This window comes from Choloepus didactylus, chromosome 18, assembly GCF_015220235.1.
Source record: "Choloepus didactylus isolate mChoDid1 chromosome 18, mChoDid1.pri, whole genome shotgun sequence".
NCBI classification, from domain to species: domain Eukaryota; kingdom Metazoa; phylum Chordata; class Mammalia; order Pilosa; family Megalonychidae; genus Choloepus; species Choloepus didactylus.
The window spans coordinates 39,688,836-39,702,356 of NC_051324.1; the positions used below are offsets into that span (position 1 = coordinate 39,688,836).

Below are 13,521 nucleotides of genomic sequence, written 5' to 3' on the forward strand. Positions count from 1 at the left end.
ACCCTACTCTATGATTGACTGGCCTGGAGATACTAGGCAAAACTTTACTCATCTCTCTGATTTCCTAACTTTGGTCTTTATTTAGAGAAGCATGCTGCTCACTGTTCCAACATCATCCATCTTTGTCAGTACCCAAGGCGACAACTTTGTCTGAGTGTCAATGATATACTGCAGATAGAGTGCGCCAAAGACATTAAACTCTATATAGACATTTATATGGACTCTGAGCCCACCAGGGATGGATTGCTGCTGCCATAAAACCTTGTGGTAGCCAGACAAACAAGACAAAGGAGACTGGTGGTGGAGAGGGAGTGGGGGATAGGAAAAGCAATCGCTTTCTCCACTCACTTTCCACCTCTGCAGAGCTTGACTTACAACTTATTTAGGAAACAAAGAAATCAAGTGAGCATGGGGATTTGAGGGGTCCAGGACAGAAGAAAACTCAGCCTTGATTATCAGTGGTATTCCCAGTGCCCTTGACTGGGCCAGTGACTGACACAGATAACAGCACACTTACAAAATCCCCCTTGGAACCCAGTGCCCTCTACCAGCCATATACCTTCATGGAATAAAGAAAAGAACATGGATGCAAAAGCGGCAGGGGACCAAGCAAGTGTTTACATGCACATCCATTGTGTCTATTTGGCAAGTAGACTTGACATCATGGTCATGATGTTATTTATGGGCACACTCACCCAGGGAGCACAGAATGCTGGCATTCCACTCTGAATGCCCAGCTTGCAAACTGGATTAAAGACAGCAATACACCTGGGTTTGCATTCAGAATTATAAGCATGATAGGACCCATCTTTACTTGATTCAACAGGTATTTTGTAGGTACTCAGGAACCTGATTGGAAAATGGTCTTACACAACAAAACAGTAATCTAGTTTTCATAGCTAATGATAATCAGTTATGCAAGCACCAGTGAGTCTAAGCAAGCTGCACACAAACCTTCCATCTATCAGAAATGGGGCTTTCCCCACCCTCTCCTTGCCTCTTCACCTGGACACGCATGTGCTATTATAGAGCTCTGTGTGTGTGCTTGTGTGCATTCTTCATGGACTGACTGCAGCTAACTTTGGAAGATGCCGATTTTTTTTATATCATTTAAACTGCAGCAACACATACACATTTTAAAAATAATCAGTGGCTAAGGAAGCCCCGCATTCACATGAAGAAAGACAACAATCAATTTGACTTACCAGTTTAGGTTGTTGGAGGCAGCAGAGGAACAAGTTGTTGGTAATTGTCCAGTGCTTTCATTCAATAAATCACATTGGCTTTGCTTTCTCCTGTGGCTCAGCCTCTGCGCAAAGCAAGCAAACCTCCTTCCTATTCTGTGTAAAGAATAAAATGCGAACAGGATCACTACAGGCAAGAGCCAAAGTCCATGATCACTAAGCTACTCTTAATGCAAAATAAGAGCAAATAATGCACTGGGAGAGAAGCAGAGAGGGAATCGGCTCGGTTTAGCATCCAGGTGTATTCTCGGGACTGCAGCCCCAGGAAGGCTTAATTTCTCAAGCTCATTTGTGTAGTAAAAGGATGCCATGACTTCAGTGTGTTTTTAGCCTATTGTAGCTCTGAGGACCATTCAGAAGAGCATGCGGGGACAACAATCTTCATGGTAAACATGACTGAATTGGAATTGACTGTCACTCAGGGGTGAACAAAGGGGCAAGGAGGCAGCCAGTTAGCTTTGCATCCCGTCAACTGCAGGGAAAGAAATATCGTCTGGCATCCACCAGCCCATCCAGTAATTTTGACTGCAAATGGTATATAGCTTTTCTGGTTTTAGACATTCCCTTACTCTTACCAGCTGCACAGAACCAAAAGCACACAAGTGGCAGCCACATCTCCTCACCACAGGGTACCTATGCAATCCCTATGAGCTCCCAGCATGAGCCAGGGGCATCTTAAGGAAGCACCAAACCTAGTCAGGGCTGCTTAGCCAATGGTTGAGTTTTTGTCTGAGCAGTTTCAGAGAAAGTAGTCAGCAGACGTGGGACTTCAGACACTGAGAGGCTCAGTCTCAGGAGGAAGATTCTGGGCGCTGCTTCTATTTCAGCCACACATGGGTATACCTGGCTCCTTTCACAGTGTTTTGCTTTACATGACTAATGAAACACACAGAATGGATTTCCTAGAAAGTCACATATGGAGGCATTTTTCATGCTTCTCTCCAAAATAAAATGGTAAATGGCCTTTGTGGGCTGCGTATTATGTTGGGGGAGCATTGCTGATTGAGAGCACACATGAATACCACACACACACACACACACACACACACACGTGTCCCTAGCAACAGCATTAAGAGTCTATCTAAAGCTCTATTCATATTCTCTCTCTGACAAATAAATGCTTAGTGCTGCGATAACTTCAAAAATAATTTTGGACCTTTCTACCAGGCACTGAATCTTCTGTTATACCTGGAGCCAAATCCACTCCTGAATTTTGGATGTGACTCTAGAAAATCAGAAGAAAGTCCCCTGGTTATAAACATGAGTATGGAGTGTTAATCTTTGTGCCGACAATTAGAATCTTGGGACTGGCATCTAGTATTCCTGAAAATCTCCCCTTTTCTAGAGACAATACCTTAGCTTGGTAACTCACTCACCACTGACATGGAGCTGGGATCTGAGGCAAGGCTCAATGACTCATAAAATCTGGGACTCCTAAGGAAGAGCTCAGTTCGCTTTCTAAAATTGTCTTATTTTTTCTTTGCTTACTAAAAAGCAGAATCCCTCTCTGGAACATTCATTATATCTTTCTCTCTTTGAATATATTTGTCCATAGAAACATAATCTAATTGAGAATATTCATGCCCTTCATTTTCAGAAGGATATCTTTTTCATCAAGGTCCCTTTCTACCTTGTACTCTCCTATCATTTTATCCATCACATTTTATTGCACTTATTTGCTTAACATCAGCCATCCATATTATACACATTATACTGCAAAGTCTTATTTACTACTGTATCTCCTGTGTCCAGCAGAGTTCCTGGCATATAGAAGAGACTCAAGAAATATTTATTGAGTGTTTTGTTGAAGTACTTAGCACATATTTACTGAATGAATGAATAAACCATCTCAAAGAATATGGGGTCTCAGAATTGAAAGGAACCTTAAAGCTCACTTAGTCCATCTGATTTTTCTTGCCAAGTGGCTAGCCTTTCAAGGTCTGCCTACTCCATTTAGCCCTTCTTGATTAATCCCAACCTACACTGATCACATTTACTTTGTTCACCACCCCTCAGCATTTTTACAGCATGTTCTTGTTTTTTTTTTTCTCCAGCTGACTCTTGGCATATGTCTCATCTCTGTAAACTGGTATTCTCCATTACTCCTAGCATCAGTCTGCAATTATCTAATGCTTGATTCATTTAACAGTAAACATTTGAACAGGGAGTTCACTGATCAGAGTCTTGCTTCCCGCAGATCACTCTTACATTGGAGGGAAGGATAGACTGGATTGGCCAGACCCGGATGAGGACCCTAACAATGACTACAGCACAGGTATGGGATTTAAAAGCAACCTTGTTCTTTATTTACCTCCACCCCTTCCCCATTATCCCACCCAACATTCTCATTTGGAAGTTGGGAATGTTTCCTTCCATATTTAACACTTCCCCTCCACCCAATTCTACCCCACAATTCATTCACTTGCTTATGTTATTTGTCAATATGTCTCAGTGATTAGATTAAAAGCTACTCTGAAGTCAGGGATTGAATTTTAATTATTTTTATATCATCCTCTTTCAGTTCTTTCAGTGCCTGACCTAGTGTGTTGCAAACAGTACATGCTGGACAAATGTCAAGAAAGATAAGCACTTATTTTACGGAAAGCACTGGCCCAAGCACTATGGTGGAGAGGGATAAAAAAATGAATGAGGCATCTTTTCAAAGACAAAAGAGATCTATTTAGTGAGGAAGATGCAACTGATTATAATACAAGGCAGAATTAAATAAGTGCCATAAAAAAGTATGAGCAATGTGCTATGGGAGCACAAATGAAGGAATGATTCCTTCCTACTGGGATGATTAGGAAAGGTTCACAGAAAAGGCTGCATTTAAACTGAATCTTGAAGAATGAAGACAGTCTACAGGTTAAAAAGAAGGGAAGGGAATTAAGTCAAGGCACAGAGTTCCTGGAGTAGTTGGGGATTGACAAGTAGTCCCGTGGGGCTGGAGTGAATAGTGATGGGCAGATCTAATGAAAATTAGGCTCAAAGAGTAGGCAAGGGCTAGAATGGGGAAGGCTTGAATGTTAGGAATGTTAAGGAGTTTGGCCTTTATCCTATAGATGATGGGGATTTGAGCAGAAGGGTGTCTGTGCAGTTTAAGGTCCCTCTGGTCTACCCATTGTAGACAATGAATTGAAGTGATAAGAACCTGGAAGCAGGAAGACAGGGATGGTTAGGACCTGTGAAAATGTAAATTAGGAGATGATTGTGGAACACAAATTTGGAGGCAGAACTTAAAGGACTCCTCAAAGGTACAGGTGAGCTTAGGGGAGGAAGTGTGTGTATAAGAGAGAGAAAGAGAGAGATTTGCTGAAGATAACTCAAAGTTTTAACCTTGGTGATGGGCATATAATGGTAACATCAACTGTTCCAGTAGACAAACATAGAGATAATTGGGTGTTCATATTATGGTCTGTGCACTTTTCTAAGATAGGGAAACGAACAGGAGGTTGAGTCCTTGGAGCCTCTGTACACGTGAATGTGCATCGATTGCTTTAAGAAGCCATTCAGTACCAGGTAAAGAGGTCAGAGATAGAAGGTTGTGATAGATGAACAGCTTCTGGAAACAAGTAGGGCCATTTGCAGGGGCGATGGGTGGAGTCTCGCTGGGAAGTACACCCCTTTGGGAATGGGGAGTTTGAGCCCGGGTCCTAGAGCTGTTCTTCACTGGCTCCGTGGCCTTGGGTGAGTTACTTTTTATCTCTAGGCCTCAGTTTCCCTCCTTGTAAGATGAGGGAGCTGGGAAGCTTCCATTTTGTATTGTGTCCTCTGATTTGTCAATTGCCTCATTTAAAATATCAGAAGAATATTTGTGAAACGAGGCCAAAGCCCACTGACATCAAAATTCAGTTAATGTCCACTCTCGCCTGCAAATCCTGCCCATATTTTGAGAATGTCCACACATTACTGCAAATGCATGTCTGCCTTGCGGTTAGTTCCATGTGGTCTGTCTGCAAGACATAAATTTAAATTGATCACTTTTTGATGGCCATTTTCGAACAATGTTTCACTCTTTTTTTTCAGCAGAGATTTCTTTTATGGGGTGTCTTTTGATTGGAGTCTCAAAATTAAATTATGGGAAGAAAGTGTCAGTCCCTCACTGTGGTCAGCAAAGGGCCTGGCCAGCCTGCTTCCGCTCCCTAATCTCCTGACCTTCCATAGGGCGCGGCTGCTTAATAACGGCTCTAATTCTTTTTTCAAAAATAAAATGTGCTACTTACCAAAAGCGGCTAAAAAAGGGAACAAAAAAATAGGAAAAGAAAACTAACACCCCAGGGTGTATCTGAACATGCTTATTATGTGTGAAGTTGTTAGTAATGAATGTGAAACTCTTCCTCCTCCTCCTCCTCAATTTCTAAGCCCCAAAGAAAAAAAGAAAGGGAGTGGGGAGGGCATTGGCTATTCAATCCAAAGCAGACCTTTTCAAAAGGTGCAGACTGTTCATAGGCATGTTATTTCTTGATTATTTTGTTTTAAGCACCAGTTGACCTTTCAAACTCAAAGTGAAGGTCCCCAAATATCCTGAGAAACCCTCTTTTTGGAGTTTTTCTCCTAGTCTTGGAGAATAGAGGCATGGCATTCAAAAACACTCTTCAAAAAGCGATGGTCCGTGTGACTTCTAGTGCAATCTGATGATAGTGTTTATCTGAACTAATCGTGTGAGATTTTCCAGTGTCACAGTTTTGAGAAATGGGATTCTCTTAAGGAGGCTGCAAACACTTCACTGAAAGCTTTCCAAGAACTGCTCCATCCTGCCTCCCAGCAGCCACTCGCCAGGCTGTAACACCGATGTGATAATCAGGGTCCCTGCTTCTGAAAAGTGTTCTTGTTCTGACTGCCACCCTCCTTTCAGTCATCATTAGAATTCTCCAGCTATGAATCCCCTATTGTCTGCCTGAGGCCGGGATCCCCCACACCATGCCGAGGAAGGAATGTGAGCCTCCTAGGCCTGGTTCTAAGACTCAATCTTATCCAGCAGGTCACAAAGCCCCATTTATACGCAGCTCCAAAGTTTTATCATAATTCTTTATCTTCTCAGCCCCATATATCCTCTAGGGCAGTCATTTGGTAATGAGGTCCATTTATCCTCATTTTCTCAATTGACACACTTAATGTTCTAATATTTATGTTCACACTGTCCTAATTTTGGATGTCAAAGATACTGTAGTAGACAAGTAGCATTGCCAAGGGATAATTGAACGACGCAAAAGAGTTTGCCAGAGTATGATACATGATGTGGTTTGTCATATGACCAATCATTGCTGCACAAATAGTTACTTGTAATAGCTTGGTGGAAAAATGATAATAAATGCTGCCGTTTATCAAATATCCCCTGTGGGTCATGCAGCAACATCACCAAATTCTCATGTCCAACAAAGCAGGATTATCTACTTTTAATTGATGGTGAAACTAAAGGTCAGAGAGATTAATTAGTTTGTGTGTACTATGTGGCTGAGATCAGATTCAAACAGATCTCTGACTGCTGCAAAACTTATGTCATTTCTACCACACTCCTTTGCCTCTTACTCGACATATATTTCAGGAGAAGTTGTTTTAAATAAGTATAACATACTTGTCATCATAAATGTACTAAGTATTGTGAACTTAGGGATGTTAGGAATGCTTTGGCCGACTGAGTAATGAGATCTGCTCTGATAAACATTAGCACAATGTCAGGTCAGAGGAGGACTTTGTGGCATATATTTCACCTATCAATAGGTGGCAGTATTCACCTAAATCTCTCCAAGAGGAGTCAGCGCAGGTCACTTCTTACAACCATCCCCAAGGCCATCTATAATCCTTGATATACTGGGATTTTATCATAATGAATAACATTTGCAATAAGTGGGTTGCTAACTGGATCTCGATCATGCCTCTGCATAGTGACAGCTGGACTGTAATTGGGGTTTGTTTGTGGTAGAGGAACACGATCCATTGCAGAGATGCTGGGATCTCTCTCTATTCACAATGTTCATTTTCTCCATTTCTCTGGGGATGGAGAGCATCTATTTGCAAATCAAAGACAAAGATGACTTTTGTGCCTTTCTTAAGAAAGTTGTGCTGAATTCTCAAATAATTTTTAAGTGAAATTATTGTCACAGGATTTGATAATTCATAAACCAGAGGAGTTTGCTCAGATCAGGACAATGAAGCCACTAGCAGACTAAATGGTTCCAACTTCTCCAAATTCCCATACACACACACACACACACACACACACCTATCCATCAAAGCTTTTGAATCTTCAAAAGGAAGCATGAAAACCAGAGCCAAAAAAGGTATGTGGCCAATATACAGGTAAAAGTGGTCAAGTTGTTGAGTCAAAATACCAAAGAATAAAAAACTTTGCTGAACTTTAGGCAGCCTCTTTCTTCCTTCTCCTCCTCCTTCTTCTTTTGTAAAGAATATCAATATCAAAAATAAATAGTAATTCCTCAAAAAGTTAAACAAAGAATTATCGTATGACCCAGTAATTCCACTCTTAGGCATATGCCCAAAGAAATTGAAAACAGGGACTCAAATAGATATTTGTACACCAATGTTCATTGCAGCATCATTCACAATAGCTGAAAGGTGGAAGCAACCCAAGTGTCCATCAACAGATGAATGGATAAACAAAATGTGGTGTGTGTGTGTGTGTGTGTGTGTGTGTGTGTAATATTATTAACAATGGAATATTATTCAGCTGTTAAGAAGGAATGAAGCTCTGAGACATGCCGTAGCATGGTAGAACCTTGAAAGTATTATGCTGTGTGAAAGAAACCAGACACAAAAGGCCACATATTGTATGATTTCATTCATATGAAATACCTATAAATAGCATATTAGTAGAGGGGGAAAGTAGATTAGAGGTTCCAGGGTACGAAACAAGGGGTGAAGGGGCAGTTGTTGCTTACTGCCTATAGAGTGTGTAAAGAATGCCTATAGTACAAAGTATTACCTAGGAACAGTCTATTTTCTAGCTGCCATCAGGAGTCTGTCTAGTAGGATTTATTTTATACAGCTAAAAAAACAGGCACAGTGGTAGAAGGATAAAAAGATAAGCTGAAAGATTCTTAGGTCTATTTTTATGTTAGCATCTCCATTTTCATTTGGGATACTTGGAATTGATCGTCATCAGTGATGACTAAAAAGGAATCAGATACAATGAGGAGTCCTAACTTGAGGTTGACTCAAGTAAGATTCTCAGGAGACCAGATTATCGCAAAAGAATTAAGATCTGCTGGTGGATGAAGGAAGAAGTCCTTGGACAGAGCACATTCACCTTCTCTTTTATGTCCCCAAATGGAATGAATATCTCTCTCCTCTCTCATTGTAATATATTATAACTATTTGTAATAAGTGGTGCTCTCAGCACAGCCTGCTGTCGTTAGAGATACTTGGGCTTCTACCTACTTTTCTTACTGGATTGAAAACTCCAAGAGAGCACATCTCAGACCACACTAATCTTTGAGTTTCCCTCACAGCTCAAGGATTAGGGCCCTGTGCATGGTAGATGATGGTCAACAAATATATGTTTAGTTGAACTAAATTAAAGAGAACTCTGAAGAATTCATTTTATACTTTTGTCCCTATGTTTAAAGAAACATTGCAGCTTGGGTTTTGGAGGCTACTCATGGATCACCACATTTCTTGCATCTCATCTGGTTCTTCCATTTCAGGACAGCGCTGGTAAGTGACTATGGACATACCATACCAAAGACCACCCCACCCCCGGAACCACTAACTACTTTATATCCTTGGCAAGGTCACCTATTTTGGAGAATGCCCTGGTCATCTCAAGGTTTACTGCAGAGCCAGATTTAAAAAAAAAATCAGTTGCAAGGGACAAAAGTGACCCATGTCTAGTGTACCATTAAAATCACTAATGTTTCCTGCCTTCGTGGCTGAACTAAAAAGCTGAACACCACAATGCTGTTTCCTAATGGTAGTTATCATTGTTTCCCATATTAGGGCAAAGCTAAGCATAAGGGGAGACATTCGTCTTCAAAAGCCTACAAAATTACACTCAACCCATTAGGCATATCAGGAGATACTGCCGTGCTCGGTAAATGAGTTATTCAGCTGAGTATCACTGGCATAATGAAGTTGTCAACAGCAACACTGCAGCCGTAGATTCTCCAACAACATGAGTTGACTATACTGGCCATTCAGGGACATACCAGGAAGGAAATTATCATCCTGTCCACCACATTCCCGACCCCATCCCTAGCCATGGTGATAAACCTGATACCCCTACAAGGACATGGCCATAAGAAAACAACAACAACAAACCGTAAAGAAAGAGCATCCATTCCCATGGTTTCCTATTCCTAGCATTGCTGGAGTCTGTCCCCTCCCACTGCTCCCATCTGTCATCCTCTTAAAAAAATGACCATGACAAGAGTGTCAGTTTAGATTCTGGCCCTCCAAATAAACATTTCACAGTGGGCTTCCTTAGCCTTTGTTAACTTCCAAACAAGCAGCAGTCTCGCCAGAAAGCTTTAACTACGTGGGTGGGATTTACACCTTTCCTAGGAGTCAAAGATGAAAGCAGGCTGAGTTGTTCCTTTCTGCAGAAGGGTCTGAGCAGGTTGATAAACCGTGTCTCTTGGCATCAACTGGAATCTTGTCAAAGATTCTCCTGACCATTTTGTTGTTGTTGTTGTTGTTTTTACACGTTCAGCTTCCTCCTCTGTAAGGTGAGGGGGACAAACTAGATGATCTCCAAATACCACTTCCAGCTCTAACATGTTATGCTATCAAGGGCCTAATGGAGCACTTAGCACATAAAAGGACATCTCTGCCAAGTAAACAAAATGCTTTATTTCTACCCAGCTACTTTTGCTTTGTATATGTTTCAATATTTCGTGGTCAATATATGTGACCTCATTTTCCCTAGAGTTCACTGAAATCTGTTTTAACATGTGCTATTTACCAGGAATGGTTTTTTTTTTTAAGAAACTTAATGTAGACATGCCTCATTCATTAATAGAACCCTACATCTATTCAGATTTTCTTGGGATAAAGCCAACAAGATATTTCCATTGCTTACAATATTGCAGGGAGCATTTGATTGCTCTAGGTGCCCCACTCATTGGGATCTGATATGTTTAAGTAATCTGGGTAGTTTGAGTACACAGTCAAGCATGGAGAAAATTCTCCTCCCTCCACCCTCATTTATGTTTTTCTCCTGAGTGTCGACTAAAATAGGTTTTTGTAAACTCAACCAGGAGTGTTTCTGTTTGGAGTTTGAGTCCAAGGCTTAAGTTGAATTCAAGGCCCTGAAGACCACGTTTTCAGAAAAAGTCCTCTCACCTTCGGTTAACTGCTAAATAAATAAATCTCTAAAGAGAACTTCTCTCTTTTCCAGGTCCTCTTTCCCCATTTACTCCATAGCCAAAGAGCTCCTTAGATGATATTTGCATGGTTGGCTCGTGATCCAGTCTCCTGCCAAATTACTCACTTTCCTATCCCCACAAGAAATGCCTCACCAATTTGACAAATGGAAAGGTCCCCTTGGTTTACCTCCTTCACTTCCTGACATCAAATCTTAAGAGAGGAGAAAATTCTTTGTTAATTAATCATGGTGAAAATTTAAAGAATTAAGGTAAAGAAGAAGTAAGGAAGTTAATTGTGTTTGCACATTCAAACCTAATAATGAAGTCCTATGGCCATGTGATTGGATCCAGCAATTACAAACGTAGTCTGCACTGTAGCTAAACCCTGGACTGTAAATGCCACTTTATCCATTAAAATGACTCTCAACTGAAAGGAAAAAATTCTTCCCCTTTCTTTTAAAAGCACCAGATCAACTTTTCTGTGCCTAAAACAGCACAGCAAAAAAAGTAAAAAAACATTTAATGAATTGGAGAATGAAGAAAAAAAAGAGGGAAAAAATAATCAAAGAAAGTTGAAGAAGTTGTAATAACACTTTTTAAGAAAGCTTTGAAGATTCCTCTCATTAAATTTTAGCCTCATCAGTCTTCTCCTCACAGAGCTGGCACAGCCCTTTTATTCCTGGCCGAGTTTTTGTCTTCAGACTCCTGTCCCACTTCCTCTCCCTCACGCTGTCCGGAACTCTGAACTCCCAAGAGAGCAGACAGTCGGGTCTGAACGGGGTGCTCAGGTCACTCCATGCGACTCCTCAGCAGAGCTCTGTCAAGGACTCTTCACGCCAAGTACTCAAGTGTTTCTCTGGCATTGTCAGACCCACCAGATGCACCTCGCAGGAGAGCAAAGGCATTGAATGGAATTAGAGACTCAATGGCTTATTCACTTCACTCATTATTTGGGGGAAAAATCCAAGACTTTGCTCAAAGAGAATTAAAAGGACAGCAACAGGTGCCTTACATCTAGTTAGGGTAGTGTCCTCTTGGTTTGAAAGTGAGGCTGTAATGTTTCACTTGTTTCTTAGAAACGTAACACTCAAACTTATTGTATCAAATACAACCAGAGCTAGTTATTCATTTTCATTGCTCCTTCAGAGATTTACCTTCAGCATCAAGGAATTTTCACTGACAGTCCAATTCCAGAATGCATTTACCTGTCAAAGCAAACAAACAGAGAAGGGGGTGGGGAGGAGAAAAGAAATACTATCTCCTCCAGATACACTTTAGTGAGAAAATCAAGCACTTACACTTCATCAACCAAATATTAATTTAGTGCGATGTGGTACATGGACAGGATAAACTGTGGCTATTTTAACTGATTGAATTAAAACCAAATAGGCTGAAGAGTGAAGCCCAGTGAAACACATTTGCACTTGAACAAGAAGAGCTCATTTTGAACTTGGCAGCATTGAGTGGTTGAGACTGAGAAGGTATCCAGCATCACTCAAGGACCCCAGATTTAGAGTGAAATGCTTTTGAGGTCTGTTTTAAAAGAGTCTCTGTTGTTTTCAGCTAGCCTAAAGCCACCCCCTCTTCTATTCTCCATGTCTATACCTTCCTCTACTGCACCCTCATCTAATAGACCATGAGGTGGTTCAGGATGCAGAAGCAGCCAAGGCTGAGGTCTTATTGTCAGAAGAAGTCAGTGCATTGGAAATGAAATACCAGCCAGAATCAGGAGATGTGAGTTAAAGATTTGGATTTGCTATGTAATTTCTGAGACTTTTTTGGCAAGTCCCTTGATTCTGAGTCTCAATTTTCTTACCTATAAAATGGAGTTAATAGTAATAACCCTGCAAAAGGCTTTAATAGACCCATTACTACAGAAGGTATATAAATGGCCAATAAGCACATGAAAGTATGATCAATATTAGTCAGCAGAGAATTGACAAATAAAATGACAAAACGGTACCATTCTATATCCAAAATAATGGCTAAAATCAAATGTTGGTGGAATGGAGCAACTGGAATGCACAGAGATTGCTGATGGGAGTATAAATGGTATAATAACTTTGGAGAACTATTTGGCAGTTTCTTATACAGTTAAATGTAATCTATCTTATAACCCAGCAATTCCACTCTTAGGTTTTGCCTCAAAGAAATGAAAGTAAATGCCCACAAAAAGAATTGTACAAGAGTATTTATAGCAGCTTTATTAAAAATAGGCAAACAACAAATAGTACAAATGTAACTCATAGTATAATATATAAACACACTGTGGTACATTCATACAACGGAATATTACTCAATGAAAAGGAGCAAACTACTGACTCACACAACAATGTGGATAAGTCTCAAAAACGTTATATTGAACAAAAGAAGTCAGGCACAATAGAATACCTACTGCATGATTACACTTATTTGAAGACCAAGAACTGAAAGAATTGATTAATAGTGATGAAAACCAGGACAATTTCTGCTTAGGACTGGGGTGGTTGTAGGACTGATCATAAGGGGGCATGAGGGAAATTTCAGACTTGTTGGAAATGTTCTATACCTTGATTTAAGTGTGGTTTGGTAGAAGTATGCAATTATCAAAATGCATCTAACAGAACACTTCAAATCTATTCATTTTATTTTAGGTAAATTATAATCCCATTGTTTTTAAAAGCCCACCCTAGCTACCTTACACAGATGTTGGAGGATCCAAGGAGATTTGAAGCAAATGTAAAACACCACCTAAATATGAGTTGATACCATTTGAAAGATAGACGAGCTATAGACCAGTTTCTAAGAATGGGCAGGCATATGGAGACATGAGTTTACAGGCAGAGTGTGAGGTCCCAGGATGTGAACCCAAACTGCAGACCAAGGACTAAGAGAACAGGGCTGAGAGCAATTCTCCTTCTGCCTCAAGGACAGATCCGCTGCTAGCCCATGACAAGCCTTTGTGAGAATCAGAG

The 13,521-nt window shown here is 40.6% G+C and overlaps 1 protein-coding gene across 4 annotated transcripts in view; it reads right to left on the minus strand.

Annotated features, from left to right (window-relative positions):
• ANKFN1 (ankyrin repeat and fibronectin type III domain containing 1) overlaps positions 1-13,521 on the minus strand; it is a 389,228-nt gene that overhangs the window by 186,005 nt on the left and 189,702 nt on the right. For 3 of the 4 annotated variants that reach the window (XM_037809531.1, XM_037809529.1, XM_037809532.1), the window contains exon 3: positions 1,206-1,340. The gene's annotated coding sequence lies outside the window, so the exon portion shown is untranslated. Of the gene's footprint in view, positions 1-1,205; positions 1,341-11,721; positions 11,773-13,521 lie in introns of all 4 variants that reach the window. The other variant, XM_037809530.1, reaches the window with a different exon arrangement.